The sequence below is a fragment of the Trichosurus vulpecula genome, chromosome 1, assembly GCF_011100635.1.
Source record: "Trichosurus vulpecula isolate mTriVul1 chromosome 1, mTriVul1.pri, whole genome shotgun sequence".
NCBI classification, from domain to species: Eukaryota; Metazoa; Chordata; class Mammalia; order Diprotodontia; family Phalangeridae; genus Trichosurus; species Trichosurus vulpecula.
Window position 1 is genome coordinate 36,294,323 of NC_050573.1, and position 11,479 is coordinate 36,305,801.

The window sequence follows — 11,479 nt, forward strand, 5'->3', positions numbered from 1 at the left end:
AACGTGCTGAGAGGTAGGGGAGAATTCTCGAGGCAATATTTGGCCCCTGTTCAACCTGGTCCTTTAGTGCCACCCCTCCCCCTCCCTCCCCCTGTCCCCAGGTTTCTGGACCTGCCTTCCCTGGATTCCAGAAAATATAGGAGGTACAAGAGGAGGAAGGGGAGGTAGGCAGCTGCTTCATAGTCCTGCCTAGCAGCGACAATTACCAAGTGAGTGCTAGAGATAAAACGACAAGAAAGAAAATGTTCCTTATCCTCAAAGAGTTTACTAACGATGATTCTCATTCTGACTCTGAGCCAGGGCCAGTTGGATAAGGAAGTTAGCTCAGCTGTGTACTGCTGGAGGGAACAGGATATTGCCAGCCTCAGAGTCAGACTTTATTTAAATTTTCTATTCAAAATGGACTAAGCCTCCCCCCTCCCCCACTTACCCCCTTTCTCCGCCCCCCACCCCCACCCCGGCCTCTTTTTCTCTGGCTGGCTCTATTTGACAGGCAGCAGACAGATATCTTCCTGTCTTAGGCTGATTTTCTAAAAGTAAGATCTATCAGCCGTCAAGATTTGTATATATAACTCCAGGACAAAATTGACAGGGAGTGTCTTTGGTGGCCCCAATCTCTCCTTTAGTGTCCAGAAGGACCCACTCATCCAATAAGAGGTAAAATCAAAACCTGAGTTGGGTCTCACACTCCCAGGCCAGACCACATCCTTTCTCCTGGAATTATCAGCAAGTGTTATAAGTGGGAAGGACTCTGGGGATCACCTATCCCAGAAGCTCTTCACCTTCTTTGGGCCAGAGACCCCTCTGGCAGTCAGTCTGGTGAAACCAACACCCCTCTTCTCAGAGCAACATTTTCAAAATGTGTAAAATAAAATACTCAAGATTACAAAGGAAAGTAATTATATTGAAATGTAGTTATCAAAATATTAAAAACAAACAAGCAAATAAGTTCATGGATCCCAAGTTAGGAACTTTTGGTTTAGTTCTTTTATAGAAGGGGAAATTAAGGCCCAGTTAGGTGGATTGACTTGCCCATGGACACACAAGTAGGGGCAGAGCTTCAGAGGACATCCATTGAGTCAGTAACCAAGCTGAGCCAAGCAGTAGACTTTCAGAGCTTTAGGCCAACTCTCTTTCTATTGCCAGATGTTCAGTCATTTTTTGGTTGTGTCTGACTCTTCATGACCCCATTTGGGGTTTTCTTGGCAAAGATCGTGGAGTGGTTTGCCATTTCCTTCTCCAGCTCATTTTACAGATGAGATAAGTGAGGCAAACAGGGTTAAATGACTTGTCCAGGGTCACATGACTAGTAAGTGTCTCAGGTTAGATTTGAACTCAGGAAAATGACTCCAGGCCCAGCACTCTATCCACTGCACCACCCAGCTGCCCCTACTAGTAAGTCACTGTCTCTCATTTGGGGCAACTCATTAGCTGTGTGACACTGGGAAAGTCACACTGTCCAGTTGGGGTTTTTTTGACAGCTCTGTGGGGGGTGGGGCAAGAAGAAACTCAAAAAAGGGAGAGGATTGTTGTTTGGGTGGATGGGCTGTTGCTATCTGATAGCAATGAGAAGACTGAATTCTATTTTCTATTTTGCTGCTATTATCTCTTCCAGGGAGAATAATATTGCAAACAGGATGGATAGAACAAAACAATTAGCATGGAGAGAAAGCCCAAAAAAAGTTGGTTTTGGTTGTTCTGTGTCCTCAAAGACTAAAATGACATCACCACATCGGGATCATGGTGTGGTGTGTCTGACTTTGGCTGATCAGATACGAGCTCAGAAGGCACCAACACAGGTTGGGCGCAGATAGTCCATGTGAACACCTGGGGTGGATTCTCTAAATTTGGGCATCTCACATTTCTTTAGAGCTACTGCAATTCTGCTTTGCTCATAGAGCTCACCTTCTTTTATGTGAGCATGCCATGCTGGGAGGTCCTGTGCCAGTGTTTCCCATTTCATGAAATCGATTCCAAAAATCTTCAGAGATACCATAAGAGTATCCTTGTATCCCCTCTTTGCACCTCCATGTGAGTGTTTGCCTTGTGTAAGTTCTCCATAAAATAATCTTTTACCCAAATGTATGTTTGGCATTTGAGCACCGTGGCCTGCCCATTGGAGTTGGGCTCTCTCCCGTAGAGATTGAATGTTTGGCAGTTTAGTTTGAGAAAGGACCTCAGTGTCTGGTACCTTATCTTGCCAGGTGATCTGCAGAGTCTTCCAGAGACAATTCAAATGGAAGTGACTCAGTTTCCTGACATGGCACTTGTAGACTGTCCAGGTTTAACAGGCATACAACAATGAGGTCAGCACAACAGCTCCATAGACCTTCAGTTTGGTGGTCACATCCAGACGGTCCAGATCAATGAATATTGTGTACAGACCTCTGTTCTGCTTGTGGCATTTCTCCAGGAGTTGTCAGGCAACAAACACTGTATTGATCATTCCTCAGCCCCTTCTAAAGCCACACTGGATCTCAGGTAGATGATTGTCTTCCAGTTGAAGGATCAGTCTATTAAAGAGGACTCTGGCAAGAATCTTGCCAGCAATGACTAGGAAAGAGACACCACCCCCCCCCACACACACACCCCATGATTATCAAAGGACAATCTATTTCCTTTACCCTTATAGAGATGGACAATGGAGGTATCCTTAAACTCCTGGGAGATAACCTCTTCTTGGCATATAACTCAGAAGATTTCAGTCAGCTTTTGTATGAGCAGTGGACCCCTTGCCTTGTAAATCTCAGCTTGAATAGAATCAGCACCAAGTGCTTTGCCACATTAGAGGAGTCGAATGGAATTCCAAACTTCTTCAGTTGGAAATTCAACTGGAGAGGGATTGACTTCAACCTGAGATATAGTCAATGGCTTCAACATTGATTGATTGATGACAGTCTGCTGAGAACACTATGGAAGTGTTCAGCCCATCTTTCCAGGATCATGTCCTTACCATTAATCAATGTGGCTCCATCAGCACTAAGTAGATGAGATGCACCGTTGGTCTTTGTTCCATAAATAGCCTTCAGATCATCACAAAAAATGCTTTGGATTTTACTATCAGTGTAAAACTGAATTTTATCTGCCTTCTTACTGAGCCAAGAATCCTGCATCTTTCTAAACTTTGCTTGTACTTTACTTTTTAAAAATAATATTTTATTTTTTCCTAATTACATGTAACAACATTTTTTAACATTTATTATTGGTTTTTTTAAGTTTTATGTTCCAAATTCTATCTCTCCCTCCTCTTCCCCCCTCCCTGAGATGGTAAGCAATCTGAGATAGGTTATACATGTGCAGTCATGTAAAACATTTCCATATTAGTCATTGTGCAAAAAGACTTGAACAAAAAAAGAAAGAAGGAAGGAAGAAAAAAGAAAGAAAAAGAAAAAAGAAAAGAAAGAAGGAAAAAAGAAGGAAGGAAGGAAGAAAAGTAAGAAAGAAAAAGAAAGGAAGGAAGAGAGGAGGGAAGGAAGGAAGGATGGAAGGAAGGAAGGAAGTCAAAATAGTATGTCTTCAATCTGCATTCAGACAACATCAGTTCTTTCTCTGGAGGCAAATAGCATTTTTCATCTTGATTCCTTTTGGATTGTCTTGGATTATTCTGTTGCTGGTAACAGCTAACGCATTCACAATTCTTCATTGTACAATGTTACTATGTACAATTTTCTCCTGGTTCTTCTCACTTCACTTTGTATCAATTCATGTAAGTCTGAAGTTTTTCTGAAATCATCCTACTTGTTATTTCTTATAGCGCAATGATATTCCATTATAAGGATATACCACAACTTATTCAGCCCTTCCCCAATTGATGAGTGCCCCCTTGATTTCCAATTCTTTACCACCACAAAAAGAGCTGCTAGAAATATTTTTGTACAAATTGGTTCCTTACTCTTTCCTTTTAATTTCTTTGGGATACAGACCCAGTAGTGGTCTTACTGGGTCAAAGGGTATGCACAGTTCTATAGCCCTATGGGCATAGTTCCAAATTTGCACTTTACTTTTGATGGAATTAAATGCTGTCTTCTTAGAGATGGATGAACTATCCTGCTGGTAAACCCTGTGGGGTTCTCATTTTTGTTTAGCAGCTTCTGAATTTCCCCATAATTTTTGTCAAACCAGTCTTGAAGTTTGTGAATGTTTTGGCCCAGATGGGTAAATTCAGTACTGTACATCAAATCTCTGAAAGCTGCCCACTCCTTTTCTGCTCCATTGTTGCCAACTGTGTGTTGGCTCAGCTTTCCTTTCAAGTTATCAGTGAACCGTTCCAGCTCAGAAAATCACTCTAATCTATTGACATTAAGTCTTCTGGTAATCATTTTGCCTTGAGGTCTCCATTTTTGTTGAATGGAAGAATATTTAGCTTGGAGAGAATAAGTCTATGACCAGTCCAGCACTCTGTACCACTCTCACTTCATCACTCTCACATCCTATCTCTTCTCCTTACAATGACATAGTCTATTAAATGCCAATGTTTGCTGCAAGAGTGCATCCATGAGGTTTCACTGCATTTAGGTAAATGGAAGACAGTGTTGGTGATGAGAAGGTCATGAGATACACAAGTCTTCAGTAGCTATTGTTTCTGACTCCATTCCTCCCAAGGACTCTCTGCCATGTCTTGGATTACTCTTGGATTACTTGGATTACTACTCTTGAAAATTTTTCTTTGACATTATCAGGGTCCATCATGATGAGAACATATGACCCAAAGATGATGGCATGGCACTTTCCTGCATGTAGTAATCATATCGCTGTAAACCTATCATTCACTCCTTTTGGTTGGCATCCAAGCTTGTCAACTAAATTAGTTTTGATTGCAAAACCTACACCAGCTTCATGGCACCCCCCTTCACTGTGGCCACTCCAGAAAAAGGTGTATCTAGCTCTGACTTCAGTAAGCTGGCCTTCGTTTGCCAGCCTTGTTTCACTCAGGGCTGCTGCTATTTGGATGTTTTATCTACTGAATTCTCTTGCAATGAGAGCTGTTTGTCTTTCAGGTCTACTGGATTTTGTGTTGCCTATAAGTGTGCTCACATTCCACGTACTGATGGTGAATGGAATCATCTTTGAAAAGTTTTTTTTATTTTTTGGTGTGTGTTTCGACTGCAGAGTTGGATCCCCACCTGCCCTGGTAAGCAGGCCACGGTTGGGTGAAGCAGACAATTTTTAGGGCATCTTTTCTAGCCTTCCTCACATTAGGAGCTGAGGAGTGCAATCCTTAAAAGGCTGCTCAGACACCCAGTGGGTTCCAAATCCCACTGCTGCTTCCAGTGAGAAGATGACCCTATGGCCTGGGCCACCTGTATGCAGGGTTGTGGCCACAGGTCCCAGTGTATCCATACCTGCTGCTTCATCGTTTGCCCGTTGCTACAGGACTTTGAGATGGGTGTGATTGTAAAATGGTATGAGTGATGTCTTTCACACATAAATTGTATTTAAGTGAGGCAGAGTCACATGAAGTCATCAGCCTCACTCTCTCTTCCAGAGTCACTGGAGTCCATACCAAGACAAAGTCAAGGAGACTGGCTATGGTCCAAGAAGCAGTGGATGACCTTGGCATCTTCTATGTCTGGCCAAGTTCTAAGCGCTCCACAGCACCTGTTTCAGCTGCTTTATGGCTGTTGGAACAAATTATTCTCATCTGCCCATGCCCCTAGGGGAAGTCTTTGCATGCTTGGGCACCAACAGGCTGGAGACCCCTCAACCTGGTTTAGCTGGTGCCAAGGTGGTTTTTACCAGGGTGCAGCCACTGGGCTTAGAACCACAAGCAAGAGCTGGGTCAATCAGGTGGACACCAAAGATGGATGAGGAGCCCTGAAAAGGGCTCAGCAAGCCCTCACACCAGAGCTGCTAATACTTCCTAGACACACCCTGCACTTCCAAGAAAAGTACTGATACCAGCAACATCTGACTGTCCTCAAAGAGTCAACATCACCAGGCAGCAACTGCATCCTACATTTCTAAAAGGACCATCAGACCAGAGATTGATGTGCTTCCATTGGTGATCTCTGGAACCTCATTTACCTGCTATTACTTTTCTTTTGTTTTTTTTAAAATAAATTTTATTGATATATATTGTTTGTATTTCCCCCTTCCCTCTCCCAGAGAGCCATCCCTTATAACAATTTTTTTAAAAAGAGAAAGAAGAGAGAAAAATCAGTAAAACCAATTAATTCTTGGAAAAAAGCTGATAGCATATGCATTATCTCATACCCTTGAACTTTGGTCTCTCCCAATCTCTGCAAAATACATTTCTTCTTTGCGGCCAAATTTGTTCTTTGTAATTTCAGAACATTCATTTTTTATTGTTTTGTGTGTCTTTGTTCTTTCCATTTACAGTGTTGTAGTCATTTTGCATAATTCTTTCTTGGTTCTGCTTACTTCACTTTGCATCATTTCAGATAAGTCTTCTACGATTCTCTGTGTTCATTCATCGTGTTCATCATTTCTTTCAGCACAGTGACATTCCCTTACACTCTTACATTTATTTGGTATATGCTAATTAATACGTGTTTGTTGTCTCCCTCACAGAGTGTAAGTTCTTTGAGAGAAGGGATTGCTTTATTTTTTGTCCGGTGCCTGGCACAGGAGTTGGCATATGATTGTTGTCACTTTTGTTGTTCAGCCATTTCAGTCGTGTCTGATTCTCCGTGACCCCATTTGGAGGTTTTCTTGGCAAAGATACAAGAGTGGTTTGTCACCTTCTCCAGCTCATTTTACAGATGAGGAAACTGAGGCAAACAGGGTTAAGTGACTTGCCCAGGGTCACCCAGCTAGGAAGTGTCTGAGGGCAGATTTGAACTCACAAAGAGGAGTCTCCCTGACTTCAGGCCTGGCACTCTATCCACTCTACCACCTAGTTGCCCTTTGACCTATAGTAGGGGCTTCATAAATGCTTGTTGATTGATTTATCATGGAGAGAACTAGACTGATGTTCTACAGGACCAGAGGTGGACAAATATTTCCATTATCAAAAGCATAGGCCAATACGTGTGACATTCGAGAACCATTATTAAGACTCATTAGATAAGAGCTCTGGGCCTGGCTGGAGCCAGAAACACCTGAATACAAATTCTGGCCTCAGACACTTTCTAGCTGGGTGACCCTGGGCAAATAACTTAGCCTTTTTCTGCCTCAGTTTCCTCATCTGAAAAATGAGGATAAAAGTAGTATCTACCTCACAGAATTGTTGTGAGGACCAAATATGATCATATTTGTAAAGCGATTTGCTAACCTTAAAGCGCTATACAAATTATTATTAACTATATTTATTGTTTTATTATTAAATAGTTTGTATTATTATTACAGAGATGGGTTGTGAGCACTTGAGACAGTGATCAATGAAAGCCAACATGGCTTCATTAAGAAGATTAAGCTCGTTTCATCTTTGGACATAAGCAGACCTGAGGATCAGGTGACTGCTGTCGACTTACCATATTTATATTTCTATAAATTCACAGAATCTTTCTGAGTATATTTGTAGATGAGACAGATATGAGTTAGGTAATTCTGTAATTAGGCAAAATTTTCGCTAGTGAACTGGCTGTACCCAAGAATAGCCGTTAAAGGATCACTGGGAACTTGTACAGTAGGGATCTGTCCCTGACTCTTTGGTAGAACATTTTCATCAGATTTGGATGAAGGCCTAGATGGCAGGTTTGTTAGATTTGCAAATGATGAGGAAGCAGGAGGAATAGCTAACATGATGGATGTTCTGCCTAGAATGTTCTTCCTCCTTACCTCTGACTCCTAGCCTCTCTGACTTCAAGATTCTTCAAGATTCTGACCAAATTCCATCATTTGCAGAAGGCTCCCTCCCTTCCCCAACTCCTCCACTCTTGTGCCTTCTCTCAGAAACTGCCTTCTCGGCACACTGATTATATATCATGTCCTAACCTATTTACATGTTGTATCTGACATTCTATTGTGATGAGTTCATGGAGGGCAGAGACTATCTCTCTATGCTCAACTGAGTGCCTGGCACATAGTGGGAACTTTAAAATACTTGCTTGACTGCTCCTTTATGGATACTCTGCCCCTCCCTGTAGATTGGGAACACCTTTTGTTCAGCTTGTTTTCAAAATGCCACTCATTTTGAGCTGTTAGTCCACTAGATATTTTCACAAAACTATTTTCTAAGGGCAGCTAGGTGGCTCAGTGGATAGGGCACCAGCCCTGGGATCAGGAGGAGCTGAGTTTAAACTGAACCTCAGACACTTACAATGTGACCCTGGGCAAGTCACATAGCCTGAATTGCCTCCCAAAAAACCCAACAACTATTTTCTAGATGGGTGTCTCCTACCTTGGATTTGTGAAGTTGTTTTATTTAACCTGACCATAGAATTTTAGGACTGATCACTATTAGATTGCATCTCATTTGTTTCAGAACATCATCAGCCTGTAGAAAAATTTTTTTTTGGATCTGGATTCAATACTCTGTCCTGGTCAGCCACCATCAAGAGGATGGTGTTCAGACCACGGCATCACATTCCAGAAATCTATAAACAAATGGGGTGTGGACAGGTTAATAGGATGTACGTAAAGACCGGGAAGATATACCAGATAAGGAACGGCTTAAGAAATTTGGGTTTTTTACCTTGAATCGGGGGACCCTTAAGGGTGAGACTCTCTGGCATAAGTGTGGGCCTACTTTGGGCCCTGCGGGCAAGATAGGAAGCACCCAAGGGAAAGATTTAGATGTGCTAAAAGGAAGAAACTTTTATGCAAAAAACTCTATGGGCTGGCTTGGATGAGAATTTTTTTTCCCTCTTTGGAGATCTTCTGGGGAGGTGTAGATAACCTCTTTTGAGTACACTTATAGAAGATTTTCTTGGTCAAGTGAAGCTGGGACAAAATGTCCTTCTAAGTGTCCCAGCTTATTGTAATGTTAATATCAGCCAACTGAGTCAGTCTTCAAGCATTTATTAAGCACCTACTATGTGCCAGGCAGGGTGGCTAGATGGCACAATGGATAGACCACTGGGTCTGGAGTCAGGACAACTCACCTTCCTGAGTTCAAATCTGGCCTCAGACACTAACTGTGTGACCCTGGCAAGTCATTTAACCGTGTTTGCCTCAGTTTCCTCTCCTATAAAATGAGGCAGAGAAGGAAATGGCAAATGGTGATCATTAATGTCATTTAATATCATTTTTGTAACTTTCAGTAAGGGCCAGAGCCTTTTATTAATGATCAACTAGAAGGAGAGCTGAACCCAAGCTTCTTTGTTCTCTGAGTTTACCCAGAGAATACCCCTTCCTATGTCAACAAGGCCAGATCAGGCTGACTTAAGAACATTCTTTTCTCTGTTAGCCATTAAGGATGAGACCTTAACCCCAGACACTATCCTGAATAATGTGAGTTTTTCTTATCTTAATATTTTATGGGCATATACTATGTTATGGAATGCTAATGGTAAATTAAACACAGAGATCCTGGGTTGTAATTCCAATTGACACTTTGTCAACTATCCTGACTTACTGTATTTACAACCTATTCCATTAAGGAAAAACCTTTTCTTGGATCATGGTTAAACATACATGGGGATCATAAAAGTGAAGTAATGCAGGCATGCTGAGTCTACTAAAAATAACGTATATAAGCTTTCTCATTTCTTTGTTCAGGCAGTCAGACTTTGTCTGGCTCCATACATGTACGTCTGCTATGCTTTCAGGGAATAAACAATATGAATTTTCATATCACCTAGCTCTGTTTGCCTGCTTTAACTCAGGTCAGGTCAACACAAACCACCTCTAGTATCTCTGTCAAGAAAACCCCAAATGGGGTTTCGAAGGGTACTCCAAGGGTGAGCCCTGCCTCAATATTCTAATCTGCAACATGGGGATAATAATTATTCTCATTTTGGCGGCACTTTAATATTCACAGAGTCCTCTGCTCACCACCAAGCCCCAGGAGGTTGGGAGTGCTGCTTTTACTGACACCATTTTTCATGTGAGGAGACTGAGGCTCAGAGAGATGAGGGTCCAGGGGAGTTACACAGCTCAGAATGGCTAGGTTTCTCCCAATTCCAAGTGCAGTGTTTTGTTTTGTTTTGTTTTTTCTTCCATTACCCTATTTCATGGGGTCATTGTGAGTTAGTGGGTTATTCTTGCTTGAATCAATCACTGGCAGGAAACTAATCCAGAAGTGATTCTCTTCATCTCCCCCTCTGATCCTTCCCCTGGGCTAAGTCTGAAGCCTCAGGCTTCTTTTGAGAGCATCCTCAGGTACAATTTCATCAGTGTTAGCATGCTAGGTTTGGCGTCCAGAGAACCGGGTTTGAATTATGGCTCTTCTGGGTGACCTGTTCCCTGGATATCAGTTTTGATTCATCAAACACTTTTAAAGTATCTGCTGCGTGGGGCAGCTAGGTGGCACAGTGAGGAGAGCATTGGCTTTGGAATCAGGAGGACCTGAATTCAAATCTAGCCTCAGACATGTGACACACTTACTAGCTGTGTGACCTTGGGCAAGTCACTTAACTCCAATTGCCTTGCCTTCCTCCCTCAAAAAAAAAAGTGTCTGCTATGTGCCTGGTACTATGGTAGGTGATTCTGGGGGTTCAAAAACAAAAACAAAAGTTTCTGCCCAACATGAACTTGGAATTCTTTTCTTCCCTTTTTTGTGATGTCTTTTGTTTTTCATCACATTCATTTCTGAATAGATCTACTTCCCTGCTCCACTTTTAACAAAGATTTAAAAGAATAAAAAAAAATTCAGTTCTACAAAACCAATGGGCACATCTTCTGGGCTGACTTCACCTCCCACATCAAAGGGAGGTAAAATGCATTTTCTTTTTGCTTTTCATTATCTTTATTTCTTTTAAAAAAGTTTTAATGAGCAAAAACTTTGCCCTCTCTCCCTCTCACTTTCTCAATGAAGAGTGAAAGAAAAACAAAACCTTTTGTAACATGTTTGTTACAAGCAAATTTCTGCATTGACCACAACAAAAAGACTCATACACACGTCTCATTCTGCACTAAGTCTTTTCCCTCTCAATCAGGAGGTGGAAAGCATGCAGAGGTGCCCTAGTAAATGTTTAACAGCTGGGGGAGGGGTGAGGGGGAAGAAGTGTTCTCACTACACATTTTTAATTTTAATTTTCCTTATTTACATTTTGTTTATCACTTTCCTAAGTCTAGACAATCAGCAAAACGATAAATCAAGCTCTGATTTGTAAGTTTTCCAATGTCTGTTGTGTAAATGCTTCCTCCTGAAATTTAACAATTGATTCTCCAGAATTAGTTCAAGCTGATTCCAGCACAACCTTGCATGTTTCACCATGAGTCCCCTGGAATTGTGGTTGCTTGTTATGCTGATCAGCATTCCTCAGTCTCTTTTTTCTTTTTAAAATTTATATTTTAATTTTCAGTTCTACATTCTTTCCTTCCCTAAAGCCCCTCCCCCAACCACTGAGAAAGCAAGAAGACTGATGCCCATTTATACCTATACGGTCATGCAAAATATATTTCTACATTACTC